Source organism: Sander lucioperca, chromosome 23, assembly GCF_008315115.2.
Source record: "Sander lucioperca isolate FBNREF2018 chromosome 23, SLUC_FBN_1.2, whole genome shotgun sequence".
Classification (NCBI taxonomy): domain Eukaryota; kingdom Metazoa; phylum Chordata; class Actinopteri; order Perciformes; family Percidae; genus Sander; species Sander lucioperca.
In genome coordinates this window covers 20402680-20418354 of record NC_050195.1, presented here as the reverse complement: position 1 = coordinate 20418354, position 15675 = coordinate 20402680, and the positions used below count along the sequence as shown (strand labels likewise).

At 42.7% G+C, this 15675-nt stretch overlaps 1 protein-coding gene across 27 annotated transcripts in view; it reads right to left on the bottom strand.

Annotated features, from left to right (window-relative positions):
* Positions 1 to 15675, bottom strand: part of scrib (scribble planar cell polarity protein) — a 69907-nt gene that overhangs the window by 41527 nt on the left and 12705 nt on the right. The window lies entirely within an intron of this gene.

The following is a 15675-nucleotide window of genomic DNA, read 5'->3' as shown; positions in this document are numbered from 1 at the left end:
GTCCGTGCGCCAGGCGCATGGTTAAAAAGGGTTGTACTTAGTGTCTTCATTAATTCATAGGTGTGTTTTGGGCATAACATGCAATAAACCAATCAGTGTCATCTCCCATTCCCTTTAAAAGCCAGGCGAGTTTGTACCTTGGCGCATTGCTATTATGATGCTAAGCAGGAAAGAGAGATTTTTAGGAGAAGAAACTGATCTGCTCATGTGTGAAGTGAAAAAAGAAAAAATCATAATACTATTTCACATTGTAATATTTTTTATTTTTAATCCTTGCATGTTTTTGTGCTGCTGAGCGTCCCTGTGTGTGTAACAAGCATAGTGTGCGCGCACGGTGCTTGAGCCTAGGCACATTTTACTAATGCGCTGTTAAAATAACAACGAAACGCTGCGTTATTGATTTTAGAGCAGGTTTTTGTTGGTCAATGGCGCGGTGACTTTCCACTGCCTCAAGGTAGCAATACGCCAAGAATGCACCTGAACACACCTCCCTGTAAGACCAGCACGCCCATGGGCGCACAGATGGGCACAGGTGCATTTGCTATTTAAACAATATGGGCGCTGGATGGGAAATTGACAACTGCGTCGGTCTTAAACTAGCAAAGACACTTGCGTCAGGCTTTGCGCTGCGCTGGGTGCAAGATAGGGCCCATTATGTTAAGATTACTGTTGGTGTTTTATATGTTGCGTACAATCCTGTCTGCCTTAACTAGAACTGTACCGCAAACACACAAAACATCCTGTATATTCAGACGAGGGCCGTTTCCAGGACTGGTTTTAAAAACATTCCATCGTCATATTCCCAATAACTCCTCCTCACCATGGCAACGTCAACCAAACAAAGTGGCTTTCGATACGAGAGCTGAGGAAAGTGCTGCGGCTGTGACCATGCCAAGTGCTTTCACAAGAGCCTGGTTGTACAGCGTTCAAAAACATTCCTCCGCCAGCCACGCTGTGTGCGTGTTTTTGTGTGTGTGTGTGTGTGTGTGTGTGTGTGTGTGTGTGTGTGTGTGTGTGTGTGTGTGTGTGTGTGTGTGTGTCATCTGCCGTTAAGATGGACTGACAAGACAGGCTGGCGGGGAACAGCAACAGCAAGAGTAACAGGCCAAAACTATGCACAGAGGACCCACTGTCTGTCCTGTCAAAAGTCAGTCGACTCCACAGACGCTGCAAGGGAGGAAGACTCTTGAGAAACTTGCAGACTTGGGCTTTCTGTGGTAGGAATTTGTATAAACTCATTATTCAGAGATGCTTTCTGAACACAGGGTGCACAGACATCTGCAAGCCTAAACCTTAATTCAAATTAAACCTCATGCTTTCAGCAAGGCGTTCTCCTAAAAACAAATTCTTGGTGTATAAATTACCAGAGATTAATATACTTAATTGAATAATCCAGACAATTTCCAACCTCCTCCTTGGTCACTGGGATTTAAGTTTTGAAAACGTAGCACTGTTACACACCTGTTTCCAAACTGTGGCATAAACATGCAGTGAATCAGATAACACAAAACCTTCTTTGATGTGTATTGTCAGATCGCTGCTTGACAAAAGTGGAAAAACACACATATACACACAGTCCACACACTCAATACAACACGCTGTGAGACAGCTTTGCAATCACTCTGACAAAGAGAAGAATGCTGCAGTTCAGCTGTTCTTCGATGACAGACTTTTCCTGCCCTTAACTAGTTATGTGTATTGTGTTTGGATGGGGAGCGAGGTGGCTACAGCAGCAAGGTTTTTCTCAGAATCAGTTTGGGGGCTTGCTGAAAGTGCAAGACAGAGTTTGTCAATACTTTTTATAGTAGTATTATAGTAGTATACTTCATACTAGCGCCGCCACCCCCACCTGATGGAGTGAATTAGGCAGAGAAGGGAGGACATAAATATAAGAAAGGAGAGCGCCAGAGAGAGAGACAAAGAGGGTGTTGGCTCACTGAGTAGCAGGTGACAGGTATCAGATGACAGGAACAGGAAACAGGAGATGAGAACGACCATGTGACCCAGGGCCAAGCCCAGATGGGAACCAGCCCCCAGGAGGGGAGGCAACCTTGCTAGCAGAACAGGTGATATTCGGAGACTGAAAGCCTCTCAGAGAAACAGTGTTCAAAAACACCTGAAAACTCAGATATTAGAACACACATCAAAACATTGTGTTAAGTCAAATGCTGATGAACAGCTTTAGGTTATTCTTTAACTTCCCACCGTGAGGCAGTACTCTCATACCAAAGTATGAGAAGCCATATTACTGCTAATGGACAATCAGCAATTCTTCCATTCAGGCTAAACCAATCACCCAATAAAATCTTTTGCAGCAGTGCATTCCTGTCCTCTCTTGATACCGTCCAGAGCACAATCTGTTATGAGGGGAAAGCTAGACAGTAATTCATGCCTGAGAACAAGTAATTATAAACACTCACAAAGATGGCCATTCATTTCGGAGTGGGCGCTCACAGACAGGCTTGCTGGTGTTTTTCTAAGAAAGAACCACCCAATTTTCATACCAGCTTTTCTCCAGCATTAAATAAATAACACCAAGATTTGGTTTACAACATGTTTATCTCGTTACTATGTTTCTAAGAAACTGTAAGATTCTGAATAACTTCAATCAAATACTGACATTTAAAATAAGTAACCGTAATAAATAGGCATGGGCCAGTTACCGGTTTCAAGGTATACCACGGTTTGAAAACAGTTTCAAAACCACTATTATTTTCTGTCATACCGATCCTAAGGTATGAACTGTTTTTTTATGAGTCTTCAAGGACAGAAAGTGCAGTTCAGAAATCCCTCTGCCTGCTAGTGTGCAGTGTGTTTCAAAATAAAATACATTATGCTCAATAGAAAAAGTTTTTTTTTTTTTTACCCAGACATTTAAAAAATAATACATTTATAGCTGTCATCGTAATACCGTGAACTTTTTGATGAAGGTTATCATACCGTCAGAATCTCATACCGGCCCATGCCTAGTAATAAATATTTTCTTTGATGCATCTATTACTTTTGGAACAGTCAGTAACTGCTATTTCATCAATGAAAACTGGATCTGATTTCCCTGCATTTTCCTACTGACTGACGTACTTTCAAATTAAACAATGGAGAACCAACAGTGTTATACGGGTCAATGGGTCACTTGGATTAACAAGCGGGAGCAGTGGGATTTAGTGTACCGCCACCGTACCTTCATTGTATTAGTGAGCCACAACAGTCTGCTCAGTGACTCAGGCAGTTGTTACAGGACTGCGCTTGTGTGTGTAACCATTTATAGAGTAAGGCGGCACGTTGGTTAGAACCAGTGTGCTACATTTCCTTTACAACTTTGCAACTGGGATGTTTTAATGAGGGCCTTGTGATAGTTGTTTGCTTAAGGAAGGGAGTGAATCTGTGAACAGGAGGATATAGTACAGTGGAACAGCAAGGAGTGAGAGGGGAGGTAGATAAATGATAGCCATGTCAGCAGAGGGCAGTGTAAGGTCTCCATAGCACTTACGTATTACATAGCATAACAGTCACCACAGCCTATTGGAAAGTAACCATCATCAAAACAGAATTTTCCAGTTTTGCTCGTGGCTAAAGAAAGAGGGGTAATTCAATTCCAAAGTCTTAGGGCTGCAACTAACGATTATTTTTATTGTTGATTAATCTGTCAATTATTTTCTCGATAAACCGATTAGTTGTTTGGTCTATAAAATGTCATAAAAATTACTTTTTTTAAATGTCAGTGTTTCCTAAACCCCATGACGACTCATGACTCACTGTTGTCCTCAAATGTCTTGTTTTGTCCACAACTCAAAGATATTCAGTTTGTCAGGGGAGTAAAGAAAGCAGAAAATATTCACATTTAAGAAGCTGGAATCAAGGATTTTTTACTTTTATTTCATATAAAATGATTCAAACGGATAGTCTGCGATTAATTTAACAGTTGACAACTAATTGATTAATCTTTGCAATTCTACTCCACAAGAAACAATCAGAGAACCGCAAGCAAAGTAGCCACCTGTTAACGTCTTACGGTGCGTGTCCATTGTCCGCGTCATTTCCGCATTTCACTTTGAAAACAAGGAGCGGGCGCCTCTCAAAAGCTGACAAAATTTTTTTAAACTGACCTTTGTCAATCGGAAATAAAGACTCCGCAACTGCATAGCCTATTTCTCGCTTGAAATGTTTTCAGAAACACGTTTCGGTCGTATTCCAAACGAGCCACCACTGTGGTTGGTTTTGAAATCTGAGAGCAGCCAGCCCCATGTGATGCGTTCGTCCAATCAGCTGCAGCCATTGCGGTTGTAGGAGGGTGTAGACGGTTTTCTTTTCTTGTCAGTGGTCATTGAAGAGAAAGTGGTGGCAAGCCCACTAGCGTGCAATGCTGGGAAGCCGGGCGATCCCTTCCGTGAAAATAATGCGTATTTGGACACATACTATTAGTTTGCCCTTTTTAAAGAACAGCTTTGGTAACTAAAACATCAAATTGTACGTGGTCATAAATAAAAAGTTAGAGTCACGCCTGTGCCCATGTACCCTCCTAAACTACTTTGGATTCCAGAGAAAAAAGAAGTAGGTAAATTACATTTATGGTGGTAAAGACAACTATAAGAACTTCCACAGCTGCACGGATTCTGTTGGGACTATGATAAGGTTTCACACAGAGGAGGATTGGGTCTGCGCAACATCCACAATGTGACCAACTCAAGCTAGTGTGAAATGAGTTCTGCGGTGCTGGTACTTATTTGAGATATCCCCTATTATTATACAGTGAATGAAGCCTCGTCACCCATGAGCAACCTGTGACAGAGACCTCTGTGTGTGTGTGTGTGTGTGTGTGTGTGTGTGTGTGTGTGTGTGTGTGTGTGTGACACACAGTGAGGCTACACAAAAAACACACCGCACTTCAGTGAGTGTGCGCAGCATCGTAAAAAAAATGCTCTGCTTTGTCTTATCTGCATCGCCCTGCTTAGCTTACATTCCACTCAGACAATGTTAATTTGCCTCAGTATGTGTGTTTGTATGTGTCTGCATGCATGTTTGTCTGTAGGTATCTTAAGTCACAGGAGAGAGGATCCTGTGCTGTAGGTCGGATAGTCAGTACTGTTTACAGAGTCTTAGTTTTACTTTGGTTAAGGTTGCCAGGAAATCTGGCTACAGTAGTAGGACTCTGCATGTGTGTGTGTGTGTGTGTGTGTGTGTGTGTGTGTGTGTGTGTATGTGTGTGTGTGTGTGTGTGTGTGTGTGTATCAGGGCGAAAGAGCAGTATGTTAACGTGCATACTTGTGTGTTCATGTGTATTAGCAGCGGTGGGTGTTTAAGAGTGTTTATGAGTGTGTTTATGTGCAGTGGAAGAGACTGTAAATTCACAGGGTGGAATGTTAATGCTTGTGGACCTCACATTACTCCAGAGAAAATAATTAAAATGTGACTATACATCCAAGCAGCAAAGTGTGTATGTTTGTGACACATGTGAGTAAACTGTGGCTGTGTCTCATTCCGCATACTTCCGTCAGTACACTGCTAATGTGCACTGACCACTTACTGCTGTAGTGCCCACTTTCAATGGTTAGTATTGTCCCAAAATGGTGGCCGGGTTGGTTCAGTGGGTAGAGCAGGCGCACATATACTTAGAGGTTTATGCCTCGACGCAGAGGTCCAGGGTTCGAATCCGACCTGTGACGATTTCCTGCGTGTCTTCCCCCCCTTTCTCACCTAGCTGTCCTGTCAATTAAAAGGCAAAAAAGCCCCCCAAAAAAAAAAAAAAAAAAAAAAAATGTATTGTCCCAAAAACACTTATGTTAAAACACTTACCGTAAATAACGAGCGGGATGAACGTGACGAATGCAACACATGTGAACGCGATTTTCCAGCCCGCTTTCCTGTATCCAAATGAGGAGCGGCCGGCTCGGCGCCTCTCAAAATCTGACGAAAATCTTTTAAACTGACCTTTGTCGATCTAAAATGAAGACAGATTCAGCAACTGTGTGGCCTATTTCTCGCTTAAAATGTTTTCAGAAACACGTTTCGGTGAACTATTTTCGTAAAATACAGGATCGTATTCCGTCCAAGCCGCCATGACAGTCTGTTTGAAATTCTCGAGCAGCCAGACCCACGTGACGCGTTCGTCCAATCAGCTGCCGGTCAAGGGCTCCCTTCCGCTTTTTAGTCAAGACGGCGCCCGTTTAGTGCGAGTAGGGTCCATCGTTCCACACTGAACTTTTTGACCGTTTTTAGGGGGTCATCTGGGTACTTTCAGTGCACTGACCTTTTGCGTTATCTACACTATATACTTAAAACTAAGTGTTTGAAGTGTGCAAGTAGGCGGTTTGAGACACAGCCTGTATGTTCTCTGCAAGTAACGTCCTACTGTAGGTGCAGTGATCCGAACCCTGATGTTCACAGAGGCTACAGTGTTCCAGTCAAATGACTCCATTTAGCTTACGGTTACCCTCCAATCATGCCATCAGACCACCCACCCACCCACACCCACACCCACCTCAGGAAGAAGCACATTTAGTGTGCAGGAGACCATTTCTGCAGAGGCAAAGGTGTACAGTCTTGGCATTTTGTGAAACGAAAACAAAAAAGGGCTGAACCATCTTGATCAGGTCTCAGCTCGCCTACAAAAGGCATTTAATCAGTGGACCCACACATCTCTAAATTTGATAGAGGAAACCGAATTACATACCATCACTAAACCTCTTATGTATTCTTCCCATTTTTCTGTTTTACGCTAACCCACTTTCTTCCCTCTGTAAGTGGATGTCCTGTTCACACATTCCCAAGCCTCTTAATCTTGTGCCAAATCTGCCCCTGTCGGCCTAGTCTGCATGTCCCCACTCTTTCCAATATCAATTCCCTCACAATGCACACAAACTACACACACACAGCGCGCACACTACTGGGGTGAGGGGCTCAAAAAGAGGGGAGGGGAGAGCACATGCGGAGAGGATTTGGTTGACTGAGTAACTTGGTCAGTCACTCAAATGGCGAGCCTCATTACTGCACCCTTGTTTCAATAGATAGCTGCAGTCATTGTTGTGGTATAAACTCAGTACATGAGTGAGCACAGACACAAGGCAGTTCTGCAATAAGAATCAGTCCTCTTACTAAACTTAATATCTTCAGTGCAGAGTTATATGAAGCTAAAGCAACAGCAAAACTACACGCTTAGTCATTTCAAGGCCAATATTAATGTAGCAATATAGGCTGATGTTGCTCTGCTGCTTGGCCAAAGCGTCCCCTCTGGGCTGATGAATGATAAACTGGTCCTCTTCCCCTCCCTCCTTCCCACTGCTCTCTCTCTCTGCTGCTCCACCTCTCTGGGTTCCCTCCATTTTACTTGGCAGAGGGACAAAGGCCAAGCAGCCAGCCCCACACAGGGCTGTCAGTCACAGGCCAGCTCTCATTGACCCCCTCCCTGCAGCCAGGGGATTCCTTCATTGACCGAAAGGGCACCACAGAGAAGAGAGAGAGGCTAGAAATGGAAGGATGAAGACTTGAAAAAGGAATGTTGCAAAGGGTAACAAAAGGCAGGGATGACTAAGAAGGATAGAGAAAGAGTGGGGAGAGCAGTGCAGAGAAGAAAAGAAAGATTGTGTGCGAAGTAGAGAGGGGAGAGCTGAGAAAAAGGGGACTGACGGTGGATTATTCATGAAGAATAAAGGGTAAACAATGGATTCCCACAGAGCTCTAGATACTCTGCACCACTAATGGGGACAGAGACTTGTCCACACTGACCCAACAAATTGTCTCAACAGACTAGTGACTCACCGCTCTTCTGACAGATGAATCATGTAATTTATTAATCAAAACATGCAACAAATCTACAGACTATTAATGTGGTTTAGTCTGGACCATTGTGGCCCATATGCAGTGTGGAGTACAACGCTCCCATTGGCCTCATCATAAAACCCAAACATATCAGGCCGACAATGCAACCATCCACCTACCCACAACTATAAACCTACATCCTATTTCCTCTGCCCTCACCCACTGTCTCCCACACACTCTCGCTCTTTTGCTTGCAGCTCGGGTGTATTATTTGTGAGACAGAAACGAGCATGAACAACCAAATTTCCACAAACACACCAGCACTACACTGCTGAATTGCACCTATGTATTGCATGGACATGAAACATGGTCACACACAACCTACTTGGCACATAAGTAGGAGTGTGGGTGCGTATGTCTTTGTATGGCCATGTATTTGTGTTTGTGTGCCATTGTAAAACACTGTGCGTATGTGTGCGAGTGTTTGTGTTTCACTTAAGTGGCACTTTCAGCCGTGACTTCCCCCTATCCGGCTCCAGTCCCTCAGCTGGCCACACAGACAGAAGGGCGTGGTAAAACTGGAATGACTGACAGCCTAGCTAACTCCCATCAACTTACACCTGCCCTGGTGACTTTGATCTGTGTGGAGAGCAAACACAGCCAAAAGTGATGTCTGAGCCTACCACTACACATTAGCAGTTTTATACTACAGTAGCCAAATCCAGTTCTGACAATAAGACATTGAGGAGAGTTAAAAGCTGTAGCTACTAGCTATAAGAACAACCTATTTTGGTAACAGGTCTGCCAACATTTGTGTGATGAAGAAAAGATTTGCGTGTGTGGTGGATGAGATTCCCTGGATGAATAGATCAGCTTTAAAAACACATAAAAAATAAAAAGAAATTAATAATGTTTGTATACATGCATGTTCCATATTTGTGTTTTTTTTTTGTTGTTTTTCAGATGAGCTCATTTCAATTGTTGAAATGAAGCCCCTTGAGGAAAAGCCAGGATTTTATATTTTGCAGGCTTAATGAACTCTAATGTTGTGTATAATCAAGTAAGGGCAGAGCCTTAAAATTGCATCCCCAACTAATGCATTTGTAGCATCAAATGGTTATAAACATGCTGGCATAAATACATTTAGCACAAAAAGTAAGGAAATTTGTTTGGTAGATTATTTCTCTGTGGTAACAATGGTTTTTGGCAATAAATCTTATACCGTTGGAAAGCCTATTTAGTTCCCTTTCAAATGGTGCCCCATTTGTAAGGAACATGCATTTGTGGGATGAGCAGCAGCACTGAGTATGTGGGTTGCGCCCATGAAGTATTTGCCAAATCTTCTCTGCCAATGCCAAACAGCTTATTCTGCCATTGACTCGTTTGGTGTTTGTTGGATTGGATGATTCTGCCTACGGCAGTTGGATCGTAGGGTCAAAGTGTGGAGAAGACGCGGAGAACGCTATGCTGATTACTGCACCGATAGAGTAACACCTGTTGGTGGAGGCAGTGTGATGGTGTGGGGCGGCATTTCCCTCACTGGAAAAACAAGGTTTGTCATCTTTGGAGGCAATCTCAATGCAGAGAGATATAGAGATGAGATTCCAGTGGCAATCCCATATCTCCACAGTATGGGACCGAACTCTATCCTCCAAGATGACAACGCTCGCCCCCACAGGGCGGGGTTTATCACAGACTACCTCCAGAATGTGGGAGTGGAGAGGATGGAATGACCTGCCATCAGTCCTGACCTCAACCCCATTGAACACTTGTGGGATCAGCTTGGGCGTGCTGTTTGTGCCAGAGTGACCAACACAACCACGTTGGCTGACTTGCGACAAATGCTGGTTGAAGAATGGGATGCCATCCCACAGCAGTGTGTGACCAGGCTGGTGACCAGCATGAGGAGGAGGTGGCAGGCTGTTGTGGCTGTGTATGGTTCTTCCAAATGCTACTGAGGCTCTTGTTTGTCAAATGAATACATTGTTAAATTGCCAATATGTCTTGTTTCTTCAAACTTCAATCATCAAATCCACCAAACGAGTCAATGGCAGAATAAGCTGTTTGGCATTGGCAGAGAAGATGTGGCAAATTTTTCATGGGTGCAACCCACATACTCAGCGCTACTGCTCATCCCACAAATGCATGTTCCTTACAAATGGGGCACCATTTGTAAGCACAAATTTCCTTACTTTTTGTGCTAAGTTTAGTAGTCTCTCTTGTTCTGTCTGCCCTCTGGAAATCATCTGCTTTGCTGTGCTGCCATGTTTTCTTGAGTGAGGATTAGTCAGGGCAGAGTCAGTAAGGAATGGATGGACACATTTACACAGTTTATATATGTGTAAGGGGGAACCTTTAGGACAAACTGACTGAAACAATGACAGTGTAGCCACAATAAACACCTTAAAACTACCTACTGAAAATACAGTACAGCCAGACAGTGTTTCCCCTAAGCCAATGAGAGTGCCAAAAAACATCAACATGGTTAATAAAAAGCCACAGTGACAACTAGTGCTTTTCCCCCTTTGCCTCCTGGGAATGCTGATTAGTTCTGTTGAGTTGACACTACTATTATGTTTCAGTGGATCCTGATTGAATTTAGCCAAATGTGTAGCCTGGAATGTTCCACTTATAGATTCCTATTTGACAGCTGTATATACATGTCAACGCAAACTGTAAAATAAATAGAAAGCCTATATATCACACTTGTGTCTGTTGTTGTAGACTCCAGAGAGCGACAGATGAAGATAGAGAGAGAACAGGTGGGCATGGCATTGTGTGGCTAAGAGGCTCTTCCACTCACAAATATACATGGCAATCTCTGTGGCACATGCACAACACTAGGATTTTTGAAAAATATTTACCTTCTTACTATATTCCCAGTTTAGCTGTGGAAAAAAAAATAAACAGGACAGTTTTGATATACTTGCCACCCATGGCATCCCACTTGAGGCAGTTTTCTATCGATGTAAATGTTCAGGTGCAACAAGCTTTATTTACTTCTCAAAGAAAGATGTACGATAGTGGTAAATGCTATGGCACTCTTGGATATGCTTTCTGTAACTAAAAATGGTGATTGCTTGGTACAGTAAAGCTTTTTTTTAGTCAGCATTTTAAAAATAGATGAGTAATCCCTCCACTGTTGTCGTACCGGTGGGCTAATCACTGCTTTGGTTACTTAAACCGTAAAAGTGATAGAAAAGCTTGCAGCTACAGTCCTTGGGACACCATGTCAACAACTTAAACACCGACGTGAAAAAAAAGGGAGAAAGAGATTTAGCACTGAGTCCCAGACAGTGCAGATTTGCAATCCAAACCAAATTCAAAGCAGCAGTCAGGCTGAAGGCCTTGAACTAGATATTTTCAGAGCTCTAACGCCTGCCTGCAGTTTGCTTCCATTTCAGGTTTCATAAAGCCCATCTTCCACCTGACAAAACAATCAGAACACTTAAGCTAGAAAATCAATAGACTGTTATGGACAATATCCTACTTCTACATTAGAGAAAGCAGGAAGCATTATAACAACACACAACTACAAACTGTGCAATGGGCTTAGGGAATTTGCTGGAGGAAATGACCAGTAATGTTGGGAAGTTTCTGTAGTGAAGAACCAAATCGCAAGGCCTCTGTTCAAAGAGGGTGCAGCATAATCAACACCAACACTGCCTGGAAATGGAAATATTGATGACTGATCCTGCAGGTGTCTGGATAGTCACTGAGCAGATCATGACCACAAAGTGAACACAAAGGGATGGGCCAAAGTTTTGTTAGCAACACTTGTTTGCTAATACATTAACGGACAAGCAAGCGCATAGTGCCCCAGACCCCCAGACTAGTTGAACTAATGATTCTACAGCTATGCCTTCACACAGCAGAAATGAATGAGTACACAGGGGGATCAGAAACTGTAAATGAGGCCCTTCACCTCCACCCCCTGTTAATACACATGCTCTACCATTCTCTTTCTTTGTTACCACAAACATGACACAAACCCAGAAGCCCTATTGTTCATAGTCCACAGAGGACGTTTGGCTCTCTTTCCTGGATGGACTGGATCCGGTATTTGCTGCCTGCCTGTCAGCTCTCCGTTTGTCCCATAGTGAGGCTGTACTGATGGATACTAACATGGCAACCAGGGCCTCTGGCACTGCATGGCCCAAGCATTGTATATATGTATACACAAGTAATGCTGGCTAGTTAATATACTGTCAACACGTAACATGATCAAACACCAGGGACAGCAAAAAGAGCACTTTGGCTCTGTAGCTGCTTGATTCAATGTAAATAAAAATAACTGCATTGAACAGGCTCTGCGGAAGATGTGCATGAAGCTACTTTACATCTTTTACTACAGGGACATTGTCAAGTATGAAACCTTAAAAAGCAGACGGAAAGTGCATGTGTGTGTGTTGAGAGTGCACAAGCAGCCTCGGTACAATTGATGCATTGTATGTGTCCAGGTTGCGGCCTCCCTCACAGGATCATGTGGCTCAGTGTCTATCATTTTCCTCCAACGGTCTTGGCATTTTCCCTCTTGCAGCCAGCTTAATACAGATCTCTGTCTTTGTATTTTTCTCTCTCAGGAATGTTTGAAACTGATGTGGAACTGGACAGCTATGGATGGATTTGCAAGATAGTTTTCAAACAACCAAGATTAAATGCTGCCAGGTTCTGACACATTGTACAATGATTACAATCATAATTCACATAACATTGATAACAGCATTCCTTTAAGTCTCTGCTGACAGACTGAATGGCAGGAGAGTCTGATGAGGAGGATTGATAGTCACTTATAGTTATAATAGCTAATAGAGGTGTGACGAGATCTCGTATTAAAATGTTCCGAGACTTCAAAAAGGTTGTCTCGCGATATCGGTCACAAGTGCAGAGTCTCTCTCTCTCTAAATGTTCTCCCCTCGTTTTAGAATGGTCATAAGTCGATACAAGAGCAGCCTACTTCCTTGTTTACTGCTGCAATGAAACGCTCAGTTACGTTGTAACCTTGGTTCTCTGAGTAAAAAGTAATCTCTCCACCGTACATACGGAACGACATACGATAGAGAACGTTGCACTTAACAAATAAGACAAAAAAAAAAAAAACAGCCATTCATTTTTACCGATTTCTCATTTTTGTTTTTATTTAAGGAGACTAAAGTAGTTCAGTTAGAAGGCCACACACAGCTTCAATTAGAAGTTAGAAGCTGACGCTGCAGTTATTGGGTGTGGAGAGGTTAGTAGGAGAGAAACCAGTCATTTGAGTTTGGAAAAACCTTACACAGTGCTCGTTTTTCATTTTGTGACTTTCAATTGAAAAAAAAAAAAAAAAAGACTATTTATAGTATAGTCATATTTCTTAATTGAAGTTTTCTTAAGTGTTAAAATCTCGTCCCGTTCTCGTGAACCCAATCTCGTGTCTCGTCTCATGAGCTGAGTGTCTATTCACACACCTAATAGCTAATGTTGCATTACCCCTAGGTTATGCTACAGTGACAGGGATTTTGGTACTTGAAAAATAAAACAAATCTGCCATTTATTTCAAATATGCTCCACATAAAAGTAACCTTATCAGGTGGCATTAACAGCCAGCCTTGTGCTGCATAAACATGAGCTGACAAACATCGGTCACTTTTGCCTGGATCCAACAAATCTGGATTACACAAGGACTCCTACTGTTTTTGAGTAAATACATTTAAAAAAGGTCAAAGTTGTTTAACTAGTATGCCACCAAATGGCAACAGAATACAAATAATTCAGTTAACCTACTTAATCTACAGCATGTAGCTTGTTTTAAAAGCATTAGAAATTTGCACCGTGACATATATTTCCAATTCTAAGCTTTTAAATTTGTAGTGTCAGGAGTACAGATCATCAGAAAAGCATATAAGCCTAAAACACTAAGTTCAATAAGTGGTCCACAAGAGCAGCACAAAGTCATCTCTATATAGTTCACTGATCGAGCATCCCAGGCCCTGGGGGAAAATAACTGTTCCACTTTAGGTGTTGCTATAAAGTGTCTCTGCCTTGCAGCTGTAACTTTTTCGAAGCCCAAGGACAAAGTGTGGCTTTGAGATGAGAGGGTCTAGTCTTCCTCTCTGCGTCTGTATGACATATTTGGATCGGGCAGAGGGCAAGGTTGTGGCGTTGCAAGCAGATTTGGAACAGCAATCGCCAGGGCCTCTGAGCACACATGGAGGTACAGTAGGTCTGCAGTGACAGGGAAGCCCCAGCCCATCTGGTGTCTTTCCCTGACAGGCAAACGACTGGCCCTGGGAGATCCATCACCTTGGCGACCAGCATTTGTTCAATGAAGAAGCCAGGGGAACTAGGAAGCAGAAACCTCCCTAGTTGATGCTCGACTGACGATGAAATGAAAACTGAGCCTCCCTTGATTCAGACACTTTATCCGCTTGAAGATTAAATATAGTATCTGAAAATCTGCACTGTATCATCACAAACAGGAGAACCATTACTGGGATGTAATCTGGCTTTATGTCTGTTATCATGTGCTTTTTTTTTTCTTTATAAACACTGGGCCAGAAGAACACCTTATGCTTACATGCTTATCTACAATACAAGACAGAAGACAAGGATGTCGTTACTTAGGATTACATGCCAACCGCCATTAATATGTCATGGAGACCGTAGAATTACAGTTGTTTGCACACCCATCCTAAACGACTCCAGAGAGGATCAACAGCAGGCACAACCAAAACATCCACAGGCAAGCACATGCTGATCCCCAATGGATTCCTGAAACACTGCTCTTCTACATGCCCGACGTCATGAACCTGGTTTTTGATAGCAGATCTGAAAATACACTACAGGGGAACCTGATTATCAACTTGCGCAATAAACACATTGCGAAAGGCTGCGACATATTGCCAAAGACACTTACGGTAGGTTTCCACACAGCGAAATTTCGCTTCGCTCTCATTGAGGTTGAATGGAGACAAAAATCGCCCTGATTGGGCGAAATGAGAGCGAATCGCCGAGGCAAGCGAGACAAAGTTGACGAAAGTTTAACTTTATTCAAATGAGGACCCCCCTGTTTGGAGGCGGGAGTTACAAAAAAAAAGTCTGACCAAGATGGCAGAGGTTATCAGAGCTATATCATGGAAATTTGTATGTGATTAAAATGTTTCTACACGAACATTGGTACTAGTAAACACAAATTGTGATTTATATGACACACAACCTTAGTCAGGCCACTGACACAATTTTCAGCTAGCCGACATTGCATTTCATTGTAAGCATAGCAAGGCAGCTAGGCTACATAGCCAGGTTACCAGAGCATTTATGAGCTAACATTTTACCAATGGTTTGCTGCTGTGCATTTTTACCGCCCTAGCTACGGTAGCAATGATAGCTTGCTAGCAAACTACCTGCAAGCTACCTAGCTTCAACCCTCTCTGCTAGCTGCCTAGCAGCCGGTGTTCTGTTGCGGTCTTGCGTGTTGTTTTCGCGACCACCCCCCTGAGGCAAAGTTTCGCTGGCCGAAATTCGCAAGGTGTTTCACTGTGTGGAAACCTACCATTAGACATTTGTGTTAGTTGAAAAAAAGATATCAGTAGAAAACTGCACTTTATGTCATTTTTTAGTGGTGACTTTTACATTCAATTCAATGTTGGATTTTTTTTTTTTTTTTTTTTCTTCAAATTCAACAAGCAATTTGTTGTATTTTAGCAGAATACTGAAAGCAGCAGAACTAAGTACCCTTTAATATCTGTTTATTTATTGCAAGTAATATCATCACGATATTCAACGTTATTGCATATTTTTCTCATATGTTGCAGCCCTACTTTAGAGTACATATAGCATGTTTTGTACCATTGCCAGCATGTTCCTCGTCTAAAGTGGCAGAGTCCAACCAAACATATGCTCAATCCTTGACCTTACCTGACATGTGCCTGTGCTCTAAAG